At 34.4% G+C, this 27,080-nt stretch overlaps 1 long non-coding RNA gene across 1 annotated transcript in view; it reads right to left on the reverse strand.

Moving 5' to 3' along the window:
- LOC126003447 (uncharacterized) overlaps positions 1–17,888 on the reverse strand; it is a 160,481-nt gene extending 142,593 nt beyond the window's left edge. Inside the window, exon 1 of the long non-coding RNA XR_007493789.1 lies at positions 17,831–17,888. This is a non-coding gene — a long non-coding RNA (uncharacterized LOC126003447). The remainder of the gene's footprint in view (positions 1–17,830) is intronic.
- Between the last annotated feature and the right edge of the window lie 9,192 nt (positions 17,889–27,080).

Here is a 27,080-nt window from a genome sequence, read left to right on the forward strand (position 1 = left end):
ATTATTAATAAAATATCATATCTTAATGTCACTAATAAGTTATATCATATCTTAATGTCACTAATTAGTTACCCTGTCTACAGGATGCTCATTAGTACAACCCTTCTTTCTGTACTAATTTACTCTAACCCAATAATTAAATAAACTCACTCTATTGCTTCAGGCAGGTATACAGGGGTAGGGGAACTGGTACTGTTAACTGGAGAAAATAATGAACCAAAATAACTCTATAATATTACATAAAGTAATATATTATGTATATGTATTATGTAATATTACAACCCTATATAATATTACTTTTGGAAGACAGATCTATCTAACCTTCACTTTTGAAAAGCCAAAATTTGGCTGAACCTCCTGTGAGAAGCTCCATGGATAGAACCAAAACTATGAGAAGAATATCACAGAAAACCTTTAAGGACTTTAAACTCTCAGCTCTTTCCCTAGACAACCCCCTAGCAACAATTTTTTTTAATATGAAAAGTATTTATAGAAAATTATTAGAGAAATAAAGAGAGAGGAGAGGCAGAGAGAGAGAGAGAGAGAGAGAGAGAGAGAGAGAGAGAGAGAGAGAGAGAAATACATGAACTTCTCCAGAAGAGAAAAAGCCAAGAGAGAATATGCATCACAAGCTGAGATGCAGGTGAATCTATAAGATATAAAACCTCCTATAAAGCAAATGAAAACAATTACACCTCCCAGATCAAGATATGGTCAAATATTGAAGGCAAAAGAGGCAACAGGCTTCCAGGGGCAATTTTGGGAAACTGTCAAAAATAATTTTATGGAGATGAACAAAGAATTTTCTAATTTGGAGTTACTTGATCACTGACTGAAATTATAATTTCTTTTTTTTTGATTGATTGAATTCATTACCATCTTGAATATTTACCCATAGCTCTATTTTAATGAATATTTAGCCCTCTCAACTCTGAAAATCCCTGAATTATCTCTTGAATGTATCCTCTTTCTCTCCCTCTATTTTTCTGGAATAAACTTATTTACTTTACTATATACTTCATATTTTATTTTATTTTTAGTTTTAAAATTTTTTTGACACACCTGGTGGTGGTCAGGGGTTGTTCCTGGCTTTGTGCTCAGGGATCAATATCGCGGCCCATGGGCTGCAAACGGCCCTGCATACAACATTTTGTGGCCCTGCCCTAGAGGAATCTTTTTTGTTTTATTTTGTTTTAGTTGTTTGGGTCACACCCACCAATGTTCAAGGCTTACTACTGACTTTGCACTCAAGGATCACCCCGACTTTGCTCCTGCGGCCCCCAGGTAAATTGAATTTGAGACCCCTGGTTGGGTGCTATGAATGGAAACAGGGTGAGTCACTTTCAAGGCAAATACCTTACTAGCTGTACTATTGCTCGGGTCCCTGGCTCCCATATATATTTTATTGCAAAATAAGCCATCAATTTCTCCCCTTTATGTTCAAATATGTTACATTTGATTGCTATGGAAATTCCATCATATCTTATCTTTACTCTAATTACCATAGAAGAGAGTAGCCCAGCCAAATATCTGTCTAAAGAGAGAGCAGCCACACTAACATAGGATGTGGTTTCTATTGGGTTAGATCATCTTGCTTCAGGGTATGACAGCAGGAAACATTATTCTGAGATTTTGATTGGGAGAGGAGGCTATGTATATGATGTTTCATGGAAAATTACAATGGAAAAATATACGTGAATGTTTGTGAGTGTGGTATATTGACACTTTGAAATGTTTTTCACCTAAGAGAAAATAAGTGTATATGAATAATTTAGTCAGAGATTAAATGCTGTTTTCTCATGTTTTATAATAATAATATTTAATATAAAATCTTTATTTAAGCACCATGATTACAAACATGATTGTAATTGAGTTTCAGTCATAGACAGAAAGAACAATCCTCCCTTCACCAGTGCAACATTCCCACCAACAATGCCCCCCTCGCCTTCCCAAACCCTGCCTATATTCGAAACAGGCATTTAACATGCTACAACCCAATTCATTCAATTTATTTATTATGTTTTTGTCATTATTTAAACAAACAATTAGATTAATATAAACTCTTCTAATGATGTCTAAAATAGAGGCTTTTTTTTTTTGGAGTTTGTGTCCTTTTAATAAACACACTTGCATAGTTATATTACAATTTTGTAAAAATAAAAACAGTTTACCTCATGCCAAGCGTGCCCAGCATTTGCACAATCTCAATATCTTTAATACTATAGTTTTCAAGACACACAAAATAAAAATTTAAGGCAAAAAACAGCACTTTGCCACCATTGATTAATTTATTACATTACAGTAGCATCACAGCAGCATCCAATAATGCCACGTGGGGCAAAAGTCTCTCAGGATTTTTATTATAGTCTCTATTTACAAGAAGTTGTAACTGAGTAAAACTCATTCTACGAGAACTTGGCAAGTAAAGCTTTGGACTGGAATTGGCATTTCTTTCTCCACTTTTCCTCCCCCCCCAATTTATTTTAAGCAATCAGCATTCATATCATACATTAGGGTACGTGCTGACAAAGCAAACACACCAAAAGAGTAGTTCCACCATTTTAATAACTGTATTCATTTGAAAACGATTCCGTAAGATAAATTTTAGAAATTACACAATGGTTAGGGTTGATTCCAATTTCCTTAAAAAAAAATCAGCTTTGATTTTAGAACTGATTTTACTTTTTCATTACGAGAAAACTTGTTAGGTTTAATTAGTCACAGTTTAATTAATTAAATTAATTAGTTTAATTTATTTAATTAAATTAGTTTAATTAATTAGTTAATTAGTTTCTTTCAGAAACTGCAAATGTGAAAGATTTCTCTTGCAAAAGCTAAACATATAAATGTTTTACTTTCATCAATAGTTTTGCTTATTTTCTCTACTGATTTATGCATATATAAGGGTATATGCTTCTTCAATGCTTTGCTTTTCTTATGAAGGAAATGAATCTTAGTTGCAACTAGCAGGGTAGGTGTTTCTCCTGGAAATTCTTAGCCAACTGGGCTGGCAGTTCAATGTGAAGGCCTGAAAATGCTGTACTATTCCAGCTTTACAGGGAAAGAGGTACTCAGGCCACCCTCAATGTGACTGGGGGCTCCAGGTCTACACTTGGTGACAGTCATAGTACTGTGTTTCCTCGTATTAAATTGAACCAGGAAAAGCCAACAAGTTGAATGCACTCTGCATATTAAATATCAAACAGGCATATAGCTGAAAGGCATTTAGCTGAAGCCATCCCTGAAATTAGACCAGACTAAAAAATATACTTATGTTACAAACAGGTTTGTACATGAACATATCTGCAAACAACTTGGTTTTATATCTACTGAATATTTCCTACTTGGAAAGGAAACTGTTGAATCTGCTACCTGGCACCATCTCCCAGTACGAGGACAAACCATGTTCTTCTTTGAAATATCTTTCATAAAGAGATTGTTTTCTTCAAATCACTTTGAGCTAATCCTTACATGCTGTGTTTTGTTAATGCATAGAAGAGAAAAATAAACACTGAATTTCATGTCTAATGTCTCTCTCTTGTCAAATGTTTCCACTTTCCTTGCCTCCTTTTTCCTCTTTTCCCTTCTCATTTTTCTTCTTTTTAAAAACTGTGTGGATTTAGATGATTTAGAAATTATTTTGCCTTCTCCAATTCTTTATCTACATTTTAATTATAATTATATTTATATCCAGGTAGAGGTATCTGGAACTCCAACTGTTATTGTAGATTTTTTTCTTAAAGCTTTACCTACATTTACATAAAAATAACTAGGCCAAAGAGAAAGTACATAACAGTAGATGTGGCTTCTAATTTCTTCAAATTTGTTAGTGGTATAGCTTACTAATTTAGAGAATATAGTTAAACAAATTTCTAAGAAATGAAAAACAATTCTATGCATGAAAATAATGTCTAAAAAAAGACAGATGCTTTTTGTTATTTTTCTTATTATTTTTATAGATAGTCAAATTCTTGCTAATTTCATGCCAAATATTTTAATTTTTATTAAATAATTTATTTTTTATTTATTTTATTTTTGGGCCACACCCAGTGATGCTCAGGGGTTACTCCTGGCTACATTCTCAGAAATTGCTTCTGGCTTGGAGGACCACATGGGATGCAGGAGGATTCAACCATGGTCTGTTCTAGGCTAGCATGCACAAAGCAGATGCCTTACTGCTTGTGCCACCACTCTGGACCACCAATTATTTTTAAACAGTAACATATTTCATAGTTATTGATGAGTTGTAGCAATGCAAATTGAAAAAGGTTATTGTACAAATATACTTGTGATTTTATATGAGTTGCATACGAACATCATGATTATTTTATGAGAACAAATGAGTGATTTGCCCTCTTCAATGCCACAAACCCCTGCCCCACTTAGACATTACAAGAAAAGGAACTATGTGTTAATTCTTACTGTCTTGAGGAATCAGGAGATGACATTTTTAGAGCTAAATCTTCTAAAAAAATCTAGGATGTCAAACTGTAACAGAAATACGTTTTTAAGAAATTGTGGTTATAAACAGCATGGTATGGGAACAAAGACAGTTTTTCAGACCACTGGGTCAGAATAGAATATCCGGCAACAAAGTCCCAAGTATATGGTCAACTAATCTTTGACAAAGGAGCTAAGAAGTTGAAATAGAACAAAAACAGTTTCTTCAACAAATTGTTTTAGAACAATTGGATAAACATGTAAGAAATTAAAGATAGATTTATATCTCACACCTTACAAAAAGTCAATTCAGAATGGATTGAAGACCTTGATATCAGTCCAGAATTAATAAAATTCATTGAGGAAAACATAAGCAGGACATTGCACAACTTATAACACAAAGAGGCCTTTGAAGATAGGATGCCAATGGCAAAAGCTATAGCATCAAACCTAAATAAATGGGACTACATCAAACTAAAAAATTCCTGTATGGTAAAAGAAACAGAGGCTAAAACTAGAAGACAGCTAACCAATTAAGAGAAAATTTTTGCACTCAATGCATCAGATATCTCGAATATATCAAGTATTCACAATGGTTAACTCCACAAAACCTATAAATAACATCAAAAATGGGGAGAGACAATGAACAGACACTTCTCTGAAGAATACCAACTGATGACCATGAAAAATTGTTCATCATCACTTATCAGAAAAATCCAAATCAAGACAACAATGAACTATCATTTTATATCAGTAAGAATGGTATATATCAAATTATAATGGGAACAATCTCGCTGACAGGGAAGGTGTGAGAAGGGAACTCCCATCCACTGCTGGTGAGAATGCTGCCTGGACCATCCCCTATGGAAAATAGAATGAAGGGTTCTAAAAAAACTCAAAATTGAGCTTTCATGTGATCCAGCAAACCCTCTCTTGAGTATCTACTCCCAGGATCGAAAAACATTAATCTAAAAGAATGAATGCACACTGCTATTCATTGCAGCACTCAGTACAATGGCTAAGGTCTGAAATAACCTAGAAGTCCAACAAAAGACAAGTGGGTCATGAAGATTTAGTACATAAATACATAGTGATAAGGAATGCTACAATCATGCAATTTGCAGCAACATGGATGGAACTAGAAAATATGTTAAATGTAGTAAGCAAGAAGCAGAAAGTTAAATACAGAATAATATCACTTAAATGTGGTATTTAGAATAACTCCATGAAGAAACACAATGCTCTAAATGGTGGAAATCTCAGAATTGCAGGTGCCAGGTTATAGAGAGGAGACGGAAACAAACCACATGGAAGAGGAGGAACACAAGTCTTTATTCTCTTTTATACGTCAAAGAAACCTGCACCAATGGTTAAAGCTGTTTAGATTGACAGGTGTTTCATTAACTGCTATTAATAGAGGTCTATAACTATGTTCTAATGCTTTTATCTACAGACTAAGGTGCAGAATAAGTTTGGAAACCAGGGACTCCCATTACAGAGCTCACCATAATAATGTTTTAATGTATTCAATTTAAAACGTCTATAGTAACTCTTGAACTGATTTGTTCACATTTGTTTTGGAGATAAAAGATGGCCACCCTAGTTTTGTATTTAAGTGCTATAGCATATTAACTCCAAATACATTGCTCATTTTCCTAATGACTTTAAAAAGTACTCTATTTTACTCATTTTTCTTGTGATTATGCCCACTATTGTGATCTAATGTTTATATCCAAGGAGACCATTAAAATAGGCAACTGCACAACATAGACTTTTGCTACAGTCTTCGTTCATTGAGTATGCTTTTGCAATTTGTTTTTTCCAATTCTAGCTAGTTTACTATTATTTCATAAAGCCCTTAGTGTCAGTTTGCTTTCAGAAAAGAAACTTCAATACTCAAGACCCGGTAGACTCCTCTTATAGTGCACACTACCATATTCTCTAGTACTCTAGTCATGAAAATTATGATTGTTTTAAAATGCTCGGAGTACAATATAACACTGCAAGCTTTAATTTAGCAAAGTTTACTCTCACTAATGATGATCTGCCTAAAAACTGAAAAACCTTTACCACTGATTTGCTGGTCTAATTTTTTTAAAGTGTCTGACTCATCCCACAAGGATCAGTTCTTAAACTGCAACCTACAGATTAATATCTAATGTCTGTCTACGTGTAAGTGAGTGTGTGTGTGTGTATGTGGTGGACACCTCTATGTCTCTTTAAGCTGTTTAGTACACAATGCCTGTCTATGTTTACTATAGTCCCTGTTATTTATAACCTCTCCTTTTTCCAATCCCTGCTTACCACTTCACAAATCCTCTTCTATCCTCTCACCCTCTCAACCCTGATACACTATTTCTCCCTACTTAACCCTCTTTACCCTCATTTTTAGGAACTAGAACATTCCCCCTGACAGACCAAGCTGCCAATGACTTCTAAACTGAAAGGACAACCTCTCAACCCACCTTATCACAGCCAGGAAGAAGCTGCCACCACTGTTCCTGCTGACTCATCCTATGCTACCCCTTTTATCTCACCTTCCTTCCTCACTGTAATCTGCTGCATGCTACTGGATTTGGCCCAGGAGAGACCCTCAACTTGAGGACACTATCTGATCCTTGACTTCTGTGAAGCATTTCTCAGACTCCACAAGATCATGGCAAGGGATGAAACTGTGCTCTAGACCTTATCCCCCACTCCTGATTATTTCAAGTGATGTAAAGGGATATCTATATTTCCTTTGTAGATTTCTTTATATGCATTTCCTTAAAAGTTATAATTCTTAGAGAATATATCTGTATATAAAAGTAGTTGTCCCCATTCATTTTTAGGATATGCTTAGTAGGAAATTAAAGTAGATAAGTATCTCCTGGGATCTGAGTGCAGATTAGAGCCAAGTTACAGGGATGGTTAAACATGCTATTGTAACCTCCAGGCTCCAGTTGTATCATGTAGCATTGTTCCTTTTTGCATAGGCATATTAATGGGGAAATCTTATGTGTATAAAGAAGTTCTTACCTAATAGGAATAGGAACTTATAAATGTTTATGTTGGTACAGATGCTCCTTTTACCCTGAACATTTGACATCGTGGCTTGACTTAGGCCGCAGCTCATTGAACATCAATTGTCTAATCCTAAACCTTGCATTTCATTCTTGGAACTGGCATGGTTTTCTACACTAACACCAGAAATCAAACTTCCACATGGGGAGACCCTAAAGCCACCCTGCACCAACTTTCTCCATGTTGGACTCATATGATACTCTAACAACCAAGAAACACCACTTGCTTTTAAATTACCCTGCATTGCCACCAACAGTGAGATGAAATCAGAAGACAATCCTTGATACCCTGGCTGTGACATAGAATCTGTTCAAAAACCAATATCTTTAATAACAGAAGCCTGACTGTAATAACCCCAATTGAGTAGAACTTTCACTGGGTCCATGAAGAAAGAACTCGGGGCTAGATAATTAAGATGCCCAGAGCCTGTGGTCAGTCTTATGTCAGGATGATTCATAGGTTGGGATACACTGTTTGTTTATTTTTTTAGGCCAAACATATTTTCTTTTAAAATTTTCCTACATTTGCTGCACCTATACAAAATAAAATGCCATCCCTTTAAAAATTTTTAATTCTATTTATATCTTCTAGATAGGGTCTTCCACCTCTTTTATAGAACCTTGGTACATGAATTACTTTGTTTTACCTCAGACTTTTGCATTTTTATACAAATTGAGACAAGAGAGAGGGAGATAGAGAGGGAGGAACAGGGAGAGAAATAGAGAGAGAGGGAGAGAAAGTGACAGAAGGAGAAGATGGGGCCCTGGGCAACGTGGTCTCAGATGCATTGGTGGAGGAAAAAAAATGTCTGAACTAAATACACAAGCCAAAATCAACAAAAATAGAATCAAGAGACCGAAATGGTAACAATCTAAATTTAAAATGGACTTGTTACACTGGTAGGTTCGTGGTTTAAGGGTGGAGGTATGAGATGTATAGCTGAGAAATTTGATGGAGAGAGGATGACACTGGGGGTGGGAATGGCCTACCTCACTGTCACTATGCTTAAAATCGAGCTATGGAGACTTTTAACTCACATATACACAAAATATATATAGAAAAGAAAAGCTTGAATAATACTTCACTATAGTGACCTCATAGTTCTTTCCTTTTCTTCTTTTGTTTTCTAATTTTTAGGCCACACATGATGACGCTCAGGGGTCACTTCTAGCTATGTACTCAGAAATTGCTCCTGGCTTGGGGGACCATATGGAATGCCTGAAGATTGAACTGCGGTCAGTCCTAGGTCAGTGCATGCAAAACAAATGCCTTACTCATAGTTCTTTTCTAATTTAATTTCATCTATTTTAATTTGAGTATTTCCATTTGAATTTTACAATTTTAAGAAGTCATTTAAATTAGACGAAGATTTTACAACCCAACCGTACTACAAAGTAATTATCAATGTTAGTGTGAGACCTCTTGGGAAAGAAAGACAGGGAGGAAAATTAGGATACAGATATTAATATTTTAGGTCCACTGAGATGAAATCAGAAAGAGAAGCACTTTGAAGTCTTAAAAGTAATTGATTTCATAAATACTTTAATTCTTATTTGAAAAGTTTTGATTCTTTTTATGATATGATTTTTATAGTATTGAGTTACTTTTGAAAGGCATTTTGAGAATGTCTTTTTCTGCAATTTAAAAATGTCAAGCTAAAGAGCTTGACTTTAGAGAGGGTAAAGGCTGAAAATTGCACCTTTGATTTGGCTATTCTCACTCTTTTAAGATGATTGGTTATTTCTGTTATTTGAAAGCAATAATAATATTTTACAAAGATTAGAAAACTTTTTTATATGAGGTGATCCATATTAAAGAAATATCTCTCCATGCTCTTGTTGTTTATAATTAAAATTTGTTTCCTATAAAATTTACATGTGAGATAGTTCTTAAAAATATCAATGAAACAAATTTTTGTAATTTTCCCATTCCATAGAATGAAAAATTTAGTATGCTAAGTTCCTTGCTAAAGACAATGCTTAGCTTTAATATAAGAACATCTGAAAAGTTTCCAGTGGTGAACCAGCGAGATATAATAGTTAATATCATATTCATCTTACACATTACTGACCTGAGTTTGATTCCCATCAACCCTTATGGTTATCTGAACCCAGTAGAAATGATCCCTCAGTTGGAAACAGTAGAAAATATTAGTACAGCCAAGTGTAACTAAACCAAAATATTAATAAATGAAAATTTCCTGAGAACTACTTACTGGGAGATGCCTGCAATATATACTGTTCTTATTATTTTATATAAAATATATAATTGTATGTTGATATATTAGTAATTACTGCTTCCTTCCTTTTCCCCAAAACCAGAGAAATGAGATATTTGAATGACTCATAGTGTACTTCTGGATTTACTATGTAAATTTTATAGGGGGTAATATAAATCAAATGTATTAAAGGAAATGCATCAGAAATTTAGAGCAGTAGAATGTGACTCACTAAATAAATTTAAAATAAACATTTTCTATTACAATTTTAATGTTAAATAAACATCCTTCAGGCAGAATTATGAGTCTATGGGTGATGAGTATTTCTCTGTGTTAATATTGGTGCATCATTTTTTATTTCTGTAAGCAAAAGTTGAAAATACCTTACATGCTAGACCTCTGTCATGGAGCCCATGTTTTGGACACTGACTTATTCTCATAACAATCATAATTATTATTAGATATGCAAAAATAGAATAAATGCGCTTGAAGGCATTGGGAGAAAATTCTCCTTTTTAAAGGCAAAATACTAAGTGGTGTAGCACTGAATCTGTGCCACATACAATGATGCTCATTAATGATGTCATTAATCAGAGGCTCATGAGAGCAGATTTTTGCTACAAAGGTGTCTGCTTATTTATTAAAAACATTTGTTTGATATTCCTAGAAAGCCTTGATTAAGAAAATGAAGGAAACAATAGCCACCGAATATAAGAAATCCATGGAGGAATAAATCAGCCAAATTAAAGAAGAACTGTCAACGAATATGAGAGATTCCATACAAAGGAAAATAAAGGAGCTAAAAGACAATGTAACAAGCCATATGAACAGGATCACACAGTTGGAGATGCACATTGAAGAACTCGAAAGAAAACTGCAATCAAAAAACGACCAAGAAACCAGCAAGGAAATAAAAGGCAAAGCACTGGAAGGAAAAGTCCAGTATCTAATGAACAAGGACAAAAGAAATAACCTAAGAATTGTGGGTATATCAGAAGGGAAGGAAATAGGAAAAGGGGAAGAACAAGTAGTCAGGCATATATTACCAGAAAACTTTCCCACCCTCTGGAAAGAAGATTCAGTGCAAATCCAGGAAGTGAAGAGAGTCTCTAATAAAATGGACCCTAACAAACCAACACCAAGATATATAGTAATCCAAATGGCATAAAACAAAGAGAAAGATGATCTCCTTAAAGCAATAAGGGAGGGAAAAAAACCCTCAAATACAAAGGAAGGGACATAAGAATCAAACCAGATCTCCCATTTGAAATAATTAAAGCAAGAAGACAGTGGAATGTCGTATTTAAATGCCTGAATGAAAGAAACTTACAACCTAGGGTCAAATATTCAACAAAATTCTCATTCATATGGGAGGGCAGAATAAAAAAATTCTCAAACAAAAATGAGATTGCATTATTTGTGCAAACAAAACCACTCCTAAATGACCTACTCAGAGACGAATTACACAAACCAAACCCCCGATTGTAACAACAATCACCCTACGCAACACAACTACGCAACAGTCCTTTCTGTCAATAATCTCCCTAAATGTTAACAGGCTAAACTCTCCCATTAAGAGACACATAGTAGAGAACTGGATTAGAAAACATAAACCAGACTTCTGCTGCCTGTAAGAAACACATCTACAACTACAGGACAAGAACAGGCTCAGAATAAAAGGATGGGAATTAATTATTCAGGCTAATAGAAAACATAAAAGAGCAGGGACAGCCATTCTTATATTAGACCAAATTTCATTCAACGTCAAAAAAGTGATCAGGGACAAAGAGGGACACTATTTACTGATCAGGGGAACACTAAATCAAGAAATGCTAACCCTGATCAATATTTATGCACCAAATGTAGAGCCAGCAAAATATGTGAAGCAACTGCTTACAAACCTGGAGAAACACATGAAGGAAAATTTAATAATTGTAGGAGATCTCAATACTCCACTATCACCACCAAACAGAAAAACAGCAAAGAAATAAGAGCACTAAATTAAAAACTAGAAGATCTAGGGCTAATAGACTTTTATAGGACACTCCATCCCCAGAAAACAGAATACATATTCTTCTCAAGCCCACATGGAACCTTCTCCAGAATTGACCATGTCCTAGGATACAAATCTAACCTATAGAAGATCACAAATGTAGGGATCATTAGAAGCACCTTATCAGATCACTATGCAACAGACGTCAAAATTGACTACAAGAAGAAGTAATGGAGAAAAACTAATACCTAGAGATTAAACAACATGCTGCTCAACAACAGCTGGCTCAAAGACCAAATCAAGGAAGAAATAAAAAGATTCCTTGAGCAAATGATAATGAAAAGACAACCTGTCAAAATCTGTGGGACACAGCAAAAGCAATAATTAGGGGGAAACTCATAGCAATACAGGCCTATGTCAAGAAACAGGAAAATGACAAAACCAACAGTTTAAAGGATCACCTTAAGGAACTGGAACAACAGCAGCAAAGACATCCAACCACAACCAGAAACAAGAAATAAAAACCAGAGCAGAAATAAACAACATAGAAACTAAGAATACAATACAAAAATCAATGAGACCAGGAGTTGGTTTTTTGAAAAAATAAACAAGATAGACAAACCACTAGCAAAACTCACCAAAAAAAAAGAGGGAAAACACCCAAATCAGTAGGATCACAAATGAAAGGGGAGAGATTACAACAGAACCCCCCAAAATACAACATATCATGAGATAATATTATGAACAACTATACTCAGTTAGACTAGAGAATCCAGTAGAAATCGACAGATTCCTGGAAAAATACCATCTTCTGAGACTGGATAAGGAAGACCTAGAAAGCCTAAACAGACCAATCACTTCAGAGGAAATTGAAGATGTAATTAAGAAACTCCATAAGAACAAAAGGTCAGGCACAGATGGATTTACAGGTGAATTCTATTGAACATTCCGAGAAGACTTACTACCACTTTACCACAGGCTCTTCCAAACCATCAAAAAACCAGGAATCATCCCCAACTCCTTTTATGAGGCTAAAATCATACTCATTCCCAAAGATGGCAAAGACACCACCAAGAAAGAAAATTACAGACCAATCTGACTAATGAACATAGATGCAAAGATTCTACACACAATTTTAGCAAACCAAATCCAGCACTTTATCAAAAAGATCATACATCATGACCAAGTGGGTTTCATCCCAGGAATGCAAGGTTGGTTCAACATACGCATATCAATCAACATCATACATCACATCAACAACAAGAAAGACAAAAACCACATGATCATATCAGTCGATGCAGAGAAGGTGTTTGACAAAATCCAACACCCTTTCATGTTGAAAACACTCAGCAAAATAGGGTTAGAGGGAGACTTCCTCAAAATAGTTACAGCTATCTATGAAAAGCCCACAGCCAACATATCCTTAATGGCAAAAAACTAGAAGCATTTCACTAAACTCAGGAACTAGGCAAGGTTGTCTACTCTCTCCACTCTTATTCAATATAATCTTAGAAGTCCTAGCAATAGCAATCCAACAAGAGATGGGAATCACAGGAATCCAAATTGGGAAAGAGGAACTCAAACTATCTCTTTTTGCAGATGATATGATGATATACATCGAAAACCTAAAAAGTCCACAGTAGAACTCCTAGAAACAATTAACCAATACAGCAAAGTGGCTGGTTACAAAGTCAATACACAAAAGACAGTAGAGTTTCTCTACACAAATAATGAAGTTGAGGAGAGAGAGATCAAACATACAAATCCATTTAAAATAGTATCAAAAAATATCAAGTACCTAGAAATGAACCTTACAAGGGAAGTGAAGGACCTATACCAGGGAAACTTCAAAACACTCCAGAAAGAAATGGAAGAGGATCTAAGAAAATGGAAGAACATCCCATGCTCATGGGTAGGTAGAATTAAAATAATCAAAATGACTCTCCTACCAAAACTACTATATAGATTCAATGCAATCCCAATCCAAATTCAGACATCATTATTTAAAGAATTAGAACAATCAATCATAAAATTCACCTGGAACCACAAAAGACCCAGGATAGGCAAACACATACTAAAAAACAAGAAGCTGGGTGGCATTTCGCTACCTAAACTGAAGCTATACTATAAAGCCATAGTGATCAAAACAGCATGGTACTGGTACAAGAACAGAGCCACAGACCAGTGGGTTAGAACAGAATTTCCAGACATAAACCCCCAGATATACAGTCAGCTAATATTTGACAAAATAACCAAGAACTTGAAATGGAACAAAGAAAGTATTTTCAACAAAAGGTGTTGGTACAACGGGAAAACCACATGTAAGAAATTCAAAATTGACCCATACCTCACTCTTTATACAAAAATCAACTCAAAATGGATCAAAGACCTCGAAATTAGACCCTACTCTATAAAACGTATAGATAATAAAATAGGTAGAACACTCAAATACCTATATATCAAAAAGGTCTTCGAGGATGAAGCACCAATGGCAAGAACTTTAGTGTCAAACATAAACAAATGGGACTACATCAAACTAAAAAGCTTCTGCATGGCAAAAGAAACCCTACATAACACAAGAAGACAGTTAATTAACTGGGAAAAATATTTTCACTCAACATATGACATAAAGGGCTGATATCAAGAATATACAAAACACTCAGAAAGCTGAGCCCTCCAAAACCAAATAAAGCCATAAAAATGGGAAGACAAAATGAATAGACACTTCTCAGAGGAAGTCCTAAAGATGGCCAACAAATACATGAAAACATGCTCACCTTCACTCATCATCAGAGAAATCCAAATCAAAGCAGCAATGAGGTACCACCTTACACCAGTGAGAATGGCTCACATCAAAAATAATGGGAATAGCCTCTGTTGGCGGGGATGAGAGGCACTTTCATCCACTGCTGGTGGGAATACCAGTCCATAGAGATGCTAGTCCATAGAGATGGAGAACAGTCTGGAGAGTGCTCAAGGAACTCAGAATTGAGCTGCCATTTGATCCAGCAATTGCTCTTCTAGGTATCTACCCCCAAGTCGGAAGGATATTCAATCCAAAGTATGTGTGCACCCCACTATTTATCGCAGCATTCAGTATAATAGCCAAATCTTGGAACCAACCTTGATGTCCAACAATAGTCGAGTGGATTATTAAGATGTGTTATCTATACACAATGGGATACTACATGGCAGTCAGAAATGATACAATCATGGACTTTGCAGCAACGTGGATGGACCTAGAACATATTATGTTAAACAAAGTAAGTCAGAAGGCAAAAGATAAACACAGAATGATAGCACTATTCTGAAGCACCTAGAACATACACCTCATATACTGTTAATACTCAACAATCAAATAACAGAATTTAACAGGGTAGAAACTCCAAACACTCTAACAGTCAACATACACTGGCGAGCAGTGCCCAAAACACATGAAAGAAGAACACAAACACTTGAATACGCATTATACCACAAAGAAACCAGCAACAGCAGAAACAGAAGCATAGAGAGAACAGTTATGTAATCAGCCTTCTACTACAAAGGCCATAATAATCCCTTAGGGATCTTATACAGGATTATAGGTAAAGAATACCATGGGAAATCACTGACTCTAACAAAAACATCTCATACTAATATGTTTTAATGCCTTGATCTTACTATATTTAAAATAACCTCTCAGCTCTTCTGTCCACACGCGTTCTTGGATACAAAGGGTGGATAAATTAAGATGGTATCTCGGGGCACAGTCACACGAGATACCATACCCAGCTTGCACTATGAGAATGTCCTGAGAAAACTCTTTGACATACACTTTATCTCCAGGCTATCCTTCTTTTAGGACTTGAAGCACGTGACCAGCCAGAAGCAGCAACTGTGACCTACAGACCTACAGGCCCTACTCATTGAACACATTCAAGCAAACTAGCATTCCCTTGCCCTTTTCTCCTCTCTTCTCGCTACTTTCTTTTTTTTTTCTTTTTCTTCTTTCTTTCTTCTTCTCTTTTTCTTTTTAATGCATTTTCTCTTCTCTTCTTTCCTGCCCCTTACATATACTTTCCCCTTTCCTCTCTTTGGAAATCCGACTATCCTTTCACCCCTCAATCCCATCCAGATTTCTCCCTTTATTAAAACTCTTCACCCTCAGTTCTTAATCTATTAGACATCAAGACTGACCTCCTACCCCAACAAACCAGTACCCAGCACTCAAGGAAGGGACACCAAGTTAAACACACACCTCGACCCCGGCAAGAAAAGGCAACCAACTCCCCTGATGACTTATGCTGCATGGCCCTCCTTACTAACTCTTCCTAACCGGGACTGAAACTTGAAACCAGACTTAGCTCTAAAAGTATCCCCAAAGCAAGAACTCTTCTCAAGACCTCCCTGCCACAAAGCTTTTGGCAATCTCAAGAAGGTCAGGGTGTGGAATGAAAAGGTGCCCAGGAACCCACACCCCACAAGAAAATCTCAAAAGACAATGGGGAAACCTATAGTTCCATATAAGTATAAGACCTGTATTGCATTACCTCTTTACCTGCTTTCCCCCAAGTGTAAGATAGTCTCTTGCATCATTTTGTTCCTTTAATTACTTTGTTATTGTATTTTAAATCTTTGTTTCATATATATATGTATATATATGCACATACATTTTTGTTTCTATTTTTATCTTTTATGGGTGTGTGACCTGTTTCTGTTTTCTTCTTTTTCCACCCCCAAATGCACTGGCAATATAATGTAGCACCATTTCCCTCTGCAAAGACACACTAAAAAAAGGGAAATATCACATATAAAAATGAGCTCTTAGCTAATAGGGATAAGAACTCATACTTGTTTACAATACAGGGACATTTCCCACCTTGAAAATGTGTCACGTTGACCCAATTTAGACCCCAGGTAATTAGACACCATCCATCCAGCCTTGAACCTTGGGTCCCACACATAGAAATGACACAGTTCTTCACGACAGCTACAGGAAAAAAATCCTATCCGGGACACCCTCAATACTGTTCGGACACCAACAAGTGCCAGCTCTAATAAGATATCCTGACAACGAGAAAAATGGAAACAACTTGACCTAAGAGCAGGTTATCCTACCCCTCCGGCTGACATTAAGACAAAATCAGAAGACTTGTCACCCTTTGGTCAGTCCAAAAGCCAAGATCGCGATTTACAGATGACTGGCTGATAGAACCATGACCAGACTGTATGTATCCTGGGACCAATAAAAAAGCCCTAGTCTAGGGTTTGAGCTACAACCTGCACAACAACCATGAGCTCCAGTTCCAAAGATCCATCTGAGACAATTGCAATGGAATGTGTCTTCTGGAAACACAACGAAAGACGCTATCATAGGCTCCATCCTAAGATCAGTGCAAAGATCAAGACCATCAAACACAGAAGACGGATTAAAATGACACTGAGGGAACAGAACTTCTAGAACCACGAAGAAAGGCTTCATCACAAGTTCCACCCCTTGACCTGTGCAGATACCGAGATCTCTAGATACAGAGATCTGATTTTATCACCCAGGATGAAGTAGAAGTCTTCCAAACACCACGAAAGCACCAAGGGGAGAGTAAATGAACCTGAACGGAGTCTATAGTTAATCCCATGACAATATACTCCAAGGATGGAGAAACCCTGTTCCTCTTAGGCGAAGGGAATTCCTTTTCGAATGACCCCAATATTTACTGTGCCTGTGCAGGAGGGGGAAAAAAAAAAGCACAAAACAATTTTTTTCTTTTTATTCTATTTAGGTTTTGTCAATTTCTTCGTTTTGGTATGGTTATTGAAGTTGTTATCTCCATTTATATTTATTTACTTATTTTCTTCTTTTCTTTTTCTTAGGTGCACTGCCATGTTTTTTTTTATCTCAAGACCATGGCTTTTATGTGGTGCTTATCTTTATTGTTGGAGTGCTCACTGGTTATTTTATTTGACACTTCTTTTTGTACTGTTGAAGTGTTTCATCTTCTTTTTCCCCATTCGCCTCTCAAACCAATGATGAGAGCCTCTAGAAGGACTCTGCCCATTTTTGGCGTATTTGATTTTTACCCCAGTTTATCACTTTTCTCTTCTTCAAATAAAACCACATAACTGGAACTATCTCGTACTGCCTCCCATTTAGAGGAGGAAACAAGGGAGGTACCAAGACCAAAACAGGTGTAGGACCACTAAGTAGTAAACTAGGCAGAGGGGACCATGTATTCTAGCATCCCCAGGGGTGAGGGAGGAGGATATGGGAGGGAGGATGGGAACGGAGGTGTAAGGAGGATAATTCGATGATGGGAATCCCCCTGATATTATGTTGATATGTACCTAAAATATTATTGTCAACAATATGTAAGCCACTACAATCAAAATAAAATTATATTAAAATATACATATATAATAATATAAATACAGAAATATTTATTCACTGTGTATATTTGATCATGTAGAACTAGTTATATTACATTGAATGTTATATTATAATTTCTGTAGTATATATTTGCTATTATTTGCAAATTGGTATCCAAATAAAACATGACAGATTTCTAAATTATTTTGATATCTCAAAGTATTTTTCACATAAAATAACTTTATTTTTTCAATATAAAGTTATGATATTTCTAAACAGTGATGCTTGTAGAACTATAAACTAGAATAATGAGACTTCTTTTTCATTTGTCTAGATACAGTGGTCCTCAAACTATGGCCCACGGGCCACATATTGTATTTGTATCTGTTTTGTTTCTTCATTGCAAAATAAGATATATGCAGTGTGCATAACAATTCGTTCATAAGTTTTGTTTTTTATCATAGTCAGACTCTCCAATGGTCTGAGGGACAGTGAACTGGCCCCCTGTTTAAAAAGTTTGAGGACCCCTGGTAGAAACTTGATTGGTTAACCAGTGTGAAGAATGAGAATACCAAGAAATATAACAAGAGTCTCAGGAGAATAAGATACAGAAAGTTATTATGTTATATATAATATGTAATAATAACTTTCTGTATCTTATATATATATATCTTATATATAATATATATTATATATATTATAACATTAGAGACAAAACTGTACAAGCATTTGTCCTATTACTTTGACCTAGTACTAGAAGAAATAGTATTAGGAAATAAACTAAAAAAAAAAAAACGACCCATATTAAAGGAAAATATAAATATATTGAATACTTCATAAAATTATATAATGATTGAATATAGGTACAATGTCCCCAAATAGTTTGATTTAGTTAATGATACTGTCTTACAAATATACATATTCTTTTTACTTCATAGGAAAATGATAGAGTTGCATATCTTTGCTCCTGTGAAGTTAGGCAGGGACAATAATATATGGATTGTAAGATATGCACTTCCAGGAAAAATCATGAAAACTTGTGTGACTCTAGTAGTTCAACAAAATCCCCCCAGGAACCTATACAATGAACACAAAGTGAGTGATAATTAAATGAACTATTATGAATACAGATGGCCAATGTTTTAAAGATGAATGAATTTTATTAGACCTTAACTTAATCTATTGCCTCTGGATAGGTATATCACAGTATCACTTAAACTGTGATCTATAATGACATATGCTCCAACCATTTAGACCTTCTCCACCAACATTTTTTAAATTTATTTTATTTATTTTATTTTTTTTAACACACAGGTTTTACTGAAGGACAGTTTGCTGGGCAACTGTAAGATGGCAGGCATCCTTCTAGGCAGGGAAAAGTTGGTGGTTGACACACCCCTTGCTTTGTCCTATTGCCTAAAATAGTTTCAATAAATAATCGCAGAATAAAATAGGCTCATGGTTGAGACAGATTCTTAAAAGTTAATTTAATAATACACGGCTACAAATTGCATTTGGTCTAGTCAAGAGTTCTGTCTCAGGTAAATTTAAAAAAATAATAGATTGTACCTGAAAACAAAATGGCAGAAATATATGAACAGAGCTTAACAAAAATGTCCTTATAGAGAGGGAAAGCATATGAAATAAGAGGACTATGAGGAAGGCTGTTAGAGCTGCAATAAGAAAAGAAGTAGAAGGTAGTATTGTTCAAGCCTGGAATATTTATAGCATATATTGCAGGCTGTGTTGTCTGTGTTAAGGAAACTTTTGGTTAAACCAGGGGCAAATAGATGGCATAGACAACTGTGGGTAGATAGAACTGCCTTGAAAGAATCCAATATTTTAGAACCTAATATTTAAAATTTTTGAATACAGTATATAAGATGTCAAAAAGTCTTTGAGATAAAATTTTAAATTATCAGCCTACATATAGAAAGTCTGACTTTTATAATAACCCAGTTCACTCAAATTCCATGAGTCTTCAAAGACAATCTTTATAAGCTAAAGGTATGCTTGGTACACTGAAACAAGAAACACTGTGACTCCAATATTTTTGTTTTTATTTTGCTTTGTTTTGTTTTGAACCACACTCAGCAGTTATCAGGGATTACTCCCGACTCTGTGCTCAAGGATCATCCTGGATGCTCTTGGGGATAAAACTTAGGCTGGGTTTGCACAAGACAAGTGCCTACATACTGTATTACTGCTCTGACCCCAGACCCAGTCTTTTAACCATAGGGCTGAATTAGTCAATAACTTCAGTAAGTATTTCAGATTCTTCTTTATTCTCCCAAATTGGATGCAGTCATATTGATATATTGGTCTCAGTTTTGCGAAACTTTTGGCTTCCCAGGTTCTTGACTACTATTAAATGTAATGTCAGACCAGGGAAGAAAGTTGAACCATCATTGACTAGGCTTCTACCCCAGGATATTTATGAGACAACAAAGTAGAATGGTTTTTAACTCTTAGCCTGGTGTTATTTTGTAATGATAAAAAATAAAAATCCTTTACATATCTGGAGAAAAATTATAATTGAGTAATATTGAGTGGGATTTAGGTAGACCTGCTTGAAGGTTGAATTAGAAAAAACTATAGATGAATAATAATGGGAATTTAATTTGAGTATTGATGAAGGGTGGTTTATTCTGTGAAATATAGTCATTAACAAATAAATCATTATTTCAAGGATTCATTCATGTTTGAACTGTTGGTGTTGCTATTCATCAAGTGCAGGGATTCTTAGGTGATACTTTGAAAGGGGCAATGATGGAGGGAACGTGAATCTGGTTTGGACATATGTGAAAATATTTTAAGATAAGGAATAGAAGACATTATATAAAATATTATGTATTTTAATCTGGAATTCAGAATATACATATGGATATGTCAATTTGTGAGAAGTCTAATTGTGCCTTAAGGGAGAATAGAGCATAAGAAATTACATCTGTGATTTAGATAATGTGGATAACTACACTAAAAAGATGAACAGATCAGTTGCAAAATTCAGAAGCAAAATGCAAATATAAATACAATTTAATGGAAGAAAGTTAAAAACTACTAGTAAAATGAGAAGAGGATAATTTTGAAAGCTAAGAGTATTTAGTAATTGCCCCAATTTCCATCATCATAATTTCAGAGCTCATCCCACCAGCAAAATGACTCCTTTACTTGTTCCTCCCACTCTACTTTCATTCTTTTCCCTCTATTAATGGATGGTTTTCAAAGACTAGGACTTAGTACTTTAGTTTCTTGACAGCATATTTCCTTCAGTAATTAGTATTCCATATATAAATGAAAATATCTTTGTAATTCTTTAGTCTTTAATCATATTAACTGATACTTAGTCTGTTTAACTCTGACCCATATTTAATTGAGCTAAGTGCTTTTGATTCCTCTGTAAGAGCTGTAGCATCTAACTACAAACTGTTTCACAGATTCTTCTAAAGTATGTGACTACAAATTTTATCTAAAATTATAATTAATTGTTATTGGGTGGATTGGGTAGTGGGAAGGTTGCACTGCTGAAGGAGGATGTTCTTTTTATTTATTTTTTTTTATTTTTTTAATATTTTTTGTAATGGTTTTTATTTTTTTTTCAAACAGAAAAAGCCATTTTAATCACACATATACATTCATAGGACTTTAAACAAAATATAATATAAAATATAAAAAAACCAAAACCCCACAACAAAAAAAAATTGCATTTACTTGTAAACTGCTTAACAGCTGGTGGGTTGGCTGACAGGGCTGCCCAAGAAAAGCAAAAGCAGATACAATGAGGTACATTTTCAATGAATAACCACCACAGATCATGTGAACTGCTCTAGCAGCCCAGTCACCTGTTCCCCAATCTCGCTTCCTTAGAGACAAACCAGGGCAGTCCTCCCATGAATTGAGGGCTCCAGCTATATCGATAAGCACCTCAAAGAACAGACAAAACAAACAATCCAACAACAAAAAACAAAAAAACAAAAAAAACAAAAAAAACAAAAACAAAAACTAAAACAAACAAATAAAAATCACACCATGGTCTCGAATTAAGAAACATGGTATAGCACATAACGAAAGAGAAGAAAGGAAGAAAGAAAAAAAAATAAATATAATTGGGGACAACACTTTCAATAATCGCACCCAAACAGAAAAATCGACCAAAATAGATAAATAAATCAAAAATAATAATAACAATAATAAATAAAGGTAATATATATTTATATAAAAAATAACCAAGATTTTGTGCTTTTTGTATTTGTTTTTTCCCTCCTGCCCAGGCACAGTAAATATTTTATAACTGAAACTCTACTTCAAACATGTATGTAATCATGGTGCTTAAATAGAGATATTATATAAAAATAAATAAATAGGGGCTGGAGCGGTGGCGCAGTGGTAGGGCATTTTCCTTGCCTATGACTGACATAGGATGGACTGTATTCGATCCCCCAGCATCCCATATGGTTCCCCAAGCCAAGAGCTGTTTTTGAGTGTATAGCTAGGAATAACCTCTGAGTGTCACCAGGTGTGGCTCAAAAATCAAAAATAAATAAATAAATAACCACAAATGTCACTTTGAAATTATTGAATACTCAGTTACTTGAAACTGTGATTAGATCTTAGGAGATTGTAAGTTCCAACATTCTTGAACTACAGGGAAAAATATTATAACACTAAAATTAATGAGAATCAATTAAGTTGAAAACTGTCATACTACTGAAAATTTGGAAATATAATTAATTTTGTTCATTGAATCTTTCACAAAATTTAACTCTTGCTATATCAAGTACTTTGTCACTGATATTTGGCTAATATTTTTGATTTTCTGACTGGACTGAATTGCTTTACCTGTGAACATCCTTCTAGTATCACTGCCATTTTATTAAGACCTGGAATAGTGTTAAAGTAAAGAAGGATATTTGAAACTAGAAGAAATTTAGGGCACAATAAAATGCACATGCTGATTGAATATGGATGTTTTAAATTTTGAAAATTTGGCTGACTTAAAAACCTTATAGTGCAACTGATTTTCAAAGAAATAGAAATAATCAGTCTATAAAGACAAAACTTATGCTTTATGACTAAAATCTCTAACCTTAAGCAGCACTTGGAAATGAAAGAAAACTAAAATGTGTGGCTGATGAGGAAGAATAATGTTTAAACTAGCCCTAATACAAGGCAACCAATAGTCTTTGAAGAGATGGCCAGGAAAAACATAACTGGGTCAGTTCAGGTCAGCCAAACTCTTGGTTTTTGAAACAAATTATTATGGAGTCATTTTTGAAGCAATCAATGTAGGCTCCAAGAAAATATGTTATTCAATTTATGGCTGTAAATCTGGTTCTATGAGTTTGTTTCTTTAATCTTTGCAAAAATGTATTTGTGAACTTTGAATTTTCAAAGATATTCAATAAAGTAAAAGTTATAGAAGAGGGGCATTATAATAGGGAAATTTTGTAGAGAGTCATATAACAAATAGAAGTACTTGGTGTAACCTAGAATATTATAGTGGTCTTATATTCATCACAACCTTTTCCCAAAAACCCCATCAACAGAGGAAGTTAGATATTTCTCAGTTCCTCAATTTTACAACTGTGTTTCTTTTCTTTTTTATCACAGTTGTTAGTATCACCTTTTGTTATGCTTTCTTCCCTCTTTGTATCATTTTCTTTGCACACACATGTACATTGACAAATCTAAGTCTAGGTGACAACTAATTCATCTTAACATGGTAAAAATTATTGAGTGTTATCATTTTGGTACATATATTTGTTCTCTTACTCAGTGTTTTTGTTGAATAATGAGTTTAAAAATAGCAGACTGTATAAATATTTAAAATTTCTGCATAAGATATATATATATATATAAAGATGTCAAATAATGAATAATACTTTTAGCGGAAATACAAATATGTTTTGTTATTGCAATAAGAGCATGCTCTTCTAGAAGTGTTAATATTGACATTTTTTAAAATAAAAGACTTCAGAGGCTAGAATGATGTGTACTAGAGTGTTCCCTAAGAAAGAGCCAGAAGTAAGTACCAAAAATAAACACAACCCTTCTCTTAGCTTAATACATTTCTTAAAATATTACCTTTAGGTTTGGGGATTGTATTCTATCTGAAAGCTAAATTTTTTTTTACCAAATATACATTGGCATGTCTAATGAAGGACTTTTTATATTTTGAATTGTTATCAAAGAAACATAATTTATAGTATTGCAAAGCTTACTGGTATATAGCATTATAGTTCAACCTCCAAGAATATATAACTTACACAGAAATTCAGTTTCCATACTACACCATACTAACATTTTTATTGCAAACTGTCACTCACTTATGTATTTACCTTTCCTGGGCTAAATTATTGAAATTATTGGCATGAAAGAATATTTTTATTAATCTTTTTTTCTACTGTTTTTACTACTTTCCCCCATCTCTTTCTTCCATATATTTAATGGAAATGTCTTATGTGCCAGTCCCAGATACAGGTTATTTAAATAAAATCTTAATGGTAAGGCAGATGGTCTATATGTATATTCTCTGGAAAGGAAGAGAGGAAGGAAACAAGAGAAGGAAGGAAGGAAGGAAGGAAGGAAGGAAGGAAGGAAGGAAGGAAGGAAGGAAGGAAGGAAGGAAGGAAGGAACAAAGGAAGAAAAGAGAGAAGAAAGAAAGGAGAGAGGGAAGAAAGGAAGGAGGAAAGTAGAAAGGATGGAAGGAAGGAGGAGGGAAGGTAGGAGGAGGAAAGGCAGGTAGTAAGGGGGGAAAGAGAAAAGGGAGGAGAGAAAGTGAAGAGAAAGGAAGGAAATGGAATCAGTCTATCATTCTTGTCCCCAGAAAATTATAAAAAGATAAAATAGAGGTCAGTAATTTAGAAACCATTATTTTTTAAAAATTATATGTCCTCACTGAACTTAAAAGAACTCAGCATTTCTTTCTTATAGAATCTGAGTTCTCATTGAGTATAATGTAATTAGAACAAGGGCTGATGAATTCCCAGATGAATAAACCATTCCTCATGATTAAGCATTCCACCAAGATTTTAGGGTGCCTGTGAGATCGGTTGATTCAGCAGATGAAAATACATTTTAATAAGCTTTTGGGATAGAAGTAGAGCAGTTTTTCCAAAGTGGAAGATATCACCCTGCTGGGGTGAGTGTTGGTGTGTTGGGGAGATCCAAAATGGTATTCTGTTTGATGAATTATGAAATAAATTTCCAAGAGGGTACTATGACATTTTTTTTCTTCTGAAAGTAGATGCTTGGACAAATAAAGTTTGCAAACTTTCGAGATAGCTATTAAGGTGAAATAAATAAATTTTCACTATAGGGTCACATTGACTTGCCAGAGACATTTAGTTGTGAATGTTTAGAGACTTTCAGTACTACTTGTGTGTGTTTATCATTTTCATTTTTGCATAATGTCTTTATTTTTCTAATGAAATCCATTAATTAACCTCAGTAAAATTTTTATTGTAATAATAGGAATGCAAAGATAAAGAAAGAATTCTTTTTTATTATTTAAGATATTTTTATTTAAGAATTCTTATCATTACTCAAATTTGCTTTATGCAGAGATTAAATGTATTTTTTTAGAACATAATTTCAATACTACTAAAAATATTCAGGATTTCTTGAGCTATGTCATAGGACACATGCCATTGCATAAATTTATTATCTAGTTATTTTAACAGAAGAGAGAAAAATAAATGCTCTATAAAACTGTGCATTATGCCAATCTATACAGAAATTTTCTTCTAAACATCCTGATTCCAAGCATTCTGAACCTTTAAATAGGTCAGTGATATGACTTATGAATATTCATTAGACTGATAATACCATCAAGATCTTCTTATTGCCTTTCCTGATGCCTCCATATATCATTGAAGATGGATTAAAATGTTTAACAAGTCTTAAGTATTAAGCATTTTCTTAATTGAAATGGCACATAATATCAATCAGTAATACAATATTATTGAAGTTTTTTGTACTTTATAGGTGGTAGTATAATATCATTATGATATAATGCATTATGAAGAAATTTGACATATATTGGGAAGGCACAGTAGTTCTATCATCTTGAGGGGTAAAATGTGCATATATTGCAAGCTATACTGAGTCATTACAGCACCTTCTTAAGTGTCTATGGGTGTGAACCTCAAATGCAGCACTCTCTAATGGCCTTAGTAGCCCCTGGTAGAACAAGACTAAAGTAGCATGTACAGAGGCATAGTTGACTGAGAATCACTAATGGGGGTCCTAGGAACTCCTCAACACTTTTTTGAACCCCTTCCAAACAGAATATTGTCAAAGCCAAATTAAGACAAGAAATAGTTATTTCTTCTTTATATTCTTTCTTTGTTTACATTTTATTTTGCTTAACATTCATTTAGCATTTATATCTACAAACATATTTAATAGGTATGTATGAATGACGTGTGCCTATTTTAAATGTCAGATGATTTAGTTAGTCAATGCAATGCAAACTCCAGCATCAGCAGAAGTTTCTAAGGACAAAAAAATTCAGGTTAACTGTGATAGGAATATTTTTATTTTATTGAGTGCCTATGTAACTGTGTAAAATTAAATATATCCCCTAATGCTGTGATGACGTGCGAGTTCATCCTTTTTAAACCAGAACTCAAGTGCCATCCTAGGGACAAGTGATGAAAGGAAAGAATCCATTAATTGATTAAAATGAGTGATGGATGAAATTCTGAATTCCTTGCATTAATTTAAAGCATCTCATTTGAGTACTATTACTCAAGAGAAATGTGGGCTCAACATTATTGCATGCAATGACCTAAGAATTTCTATTTTACTTGATTTATATTAGCTTAGTAGTTTCTACATTTATAGGATTATAGGAACCAGCATATTATTTGCATAATACTCATTATTCTCACTATACTTTCAGTATCATCCCACCACCATTAAAATTCCTCTGTTCATTCTGTCCAAAATCTACTCATTTTATTTTGGTTTTCTCCAATTTTAGTAGCTTAGTTATTTTAAAGTTTGTTTTTGATAATCA

This window comes from Suncus etruscus, chromosome 3, assembly GCF_024139225.1.
Source record: "Suncus etruscus isolate mSunEtr1 chromosome 3, mSunEtr1.pri.cur, whole genome shotgun sequence".
In the NCBI taxonomy this organism is placed as follows: Eukaryota; Metazoa; Chordata; class Mammalia; order Eulipotyphla; family Soricidae; genus Suncus; species Suncus etruscus.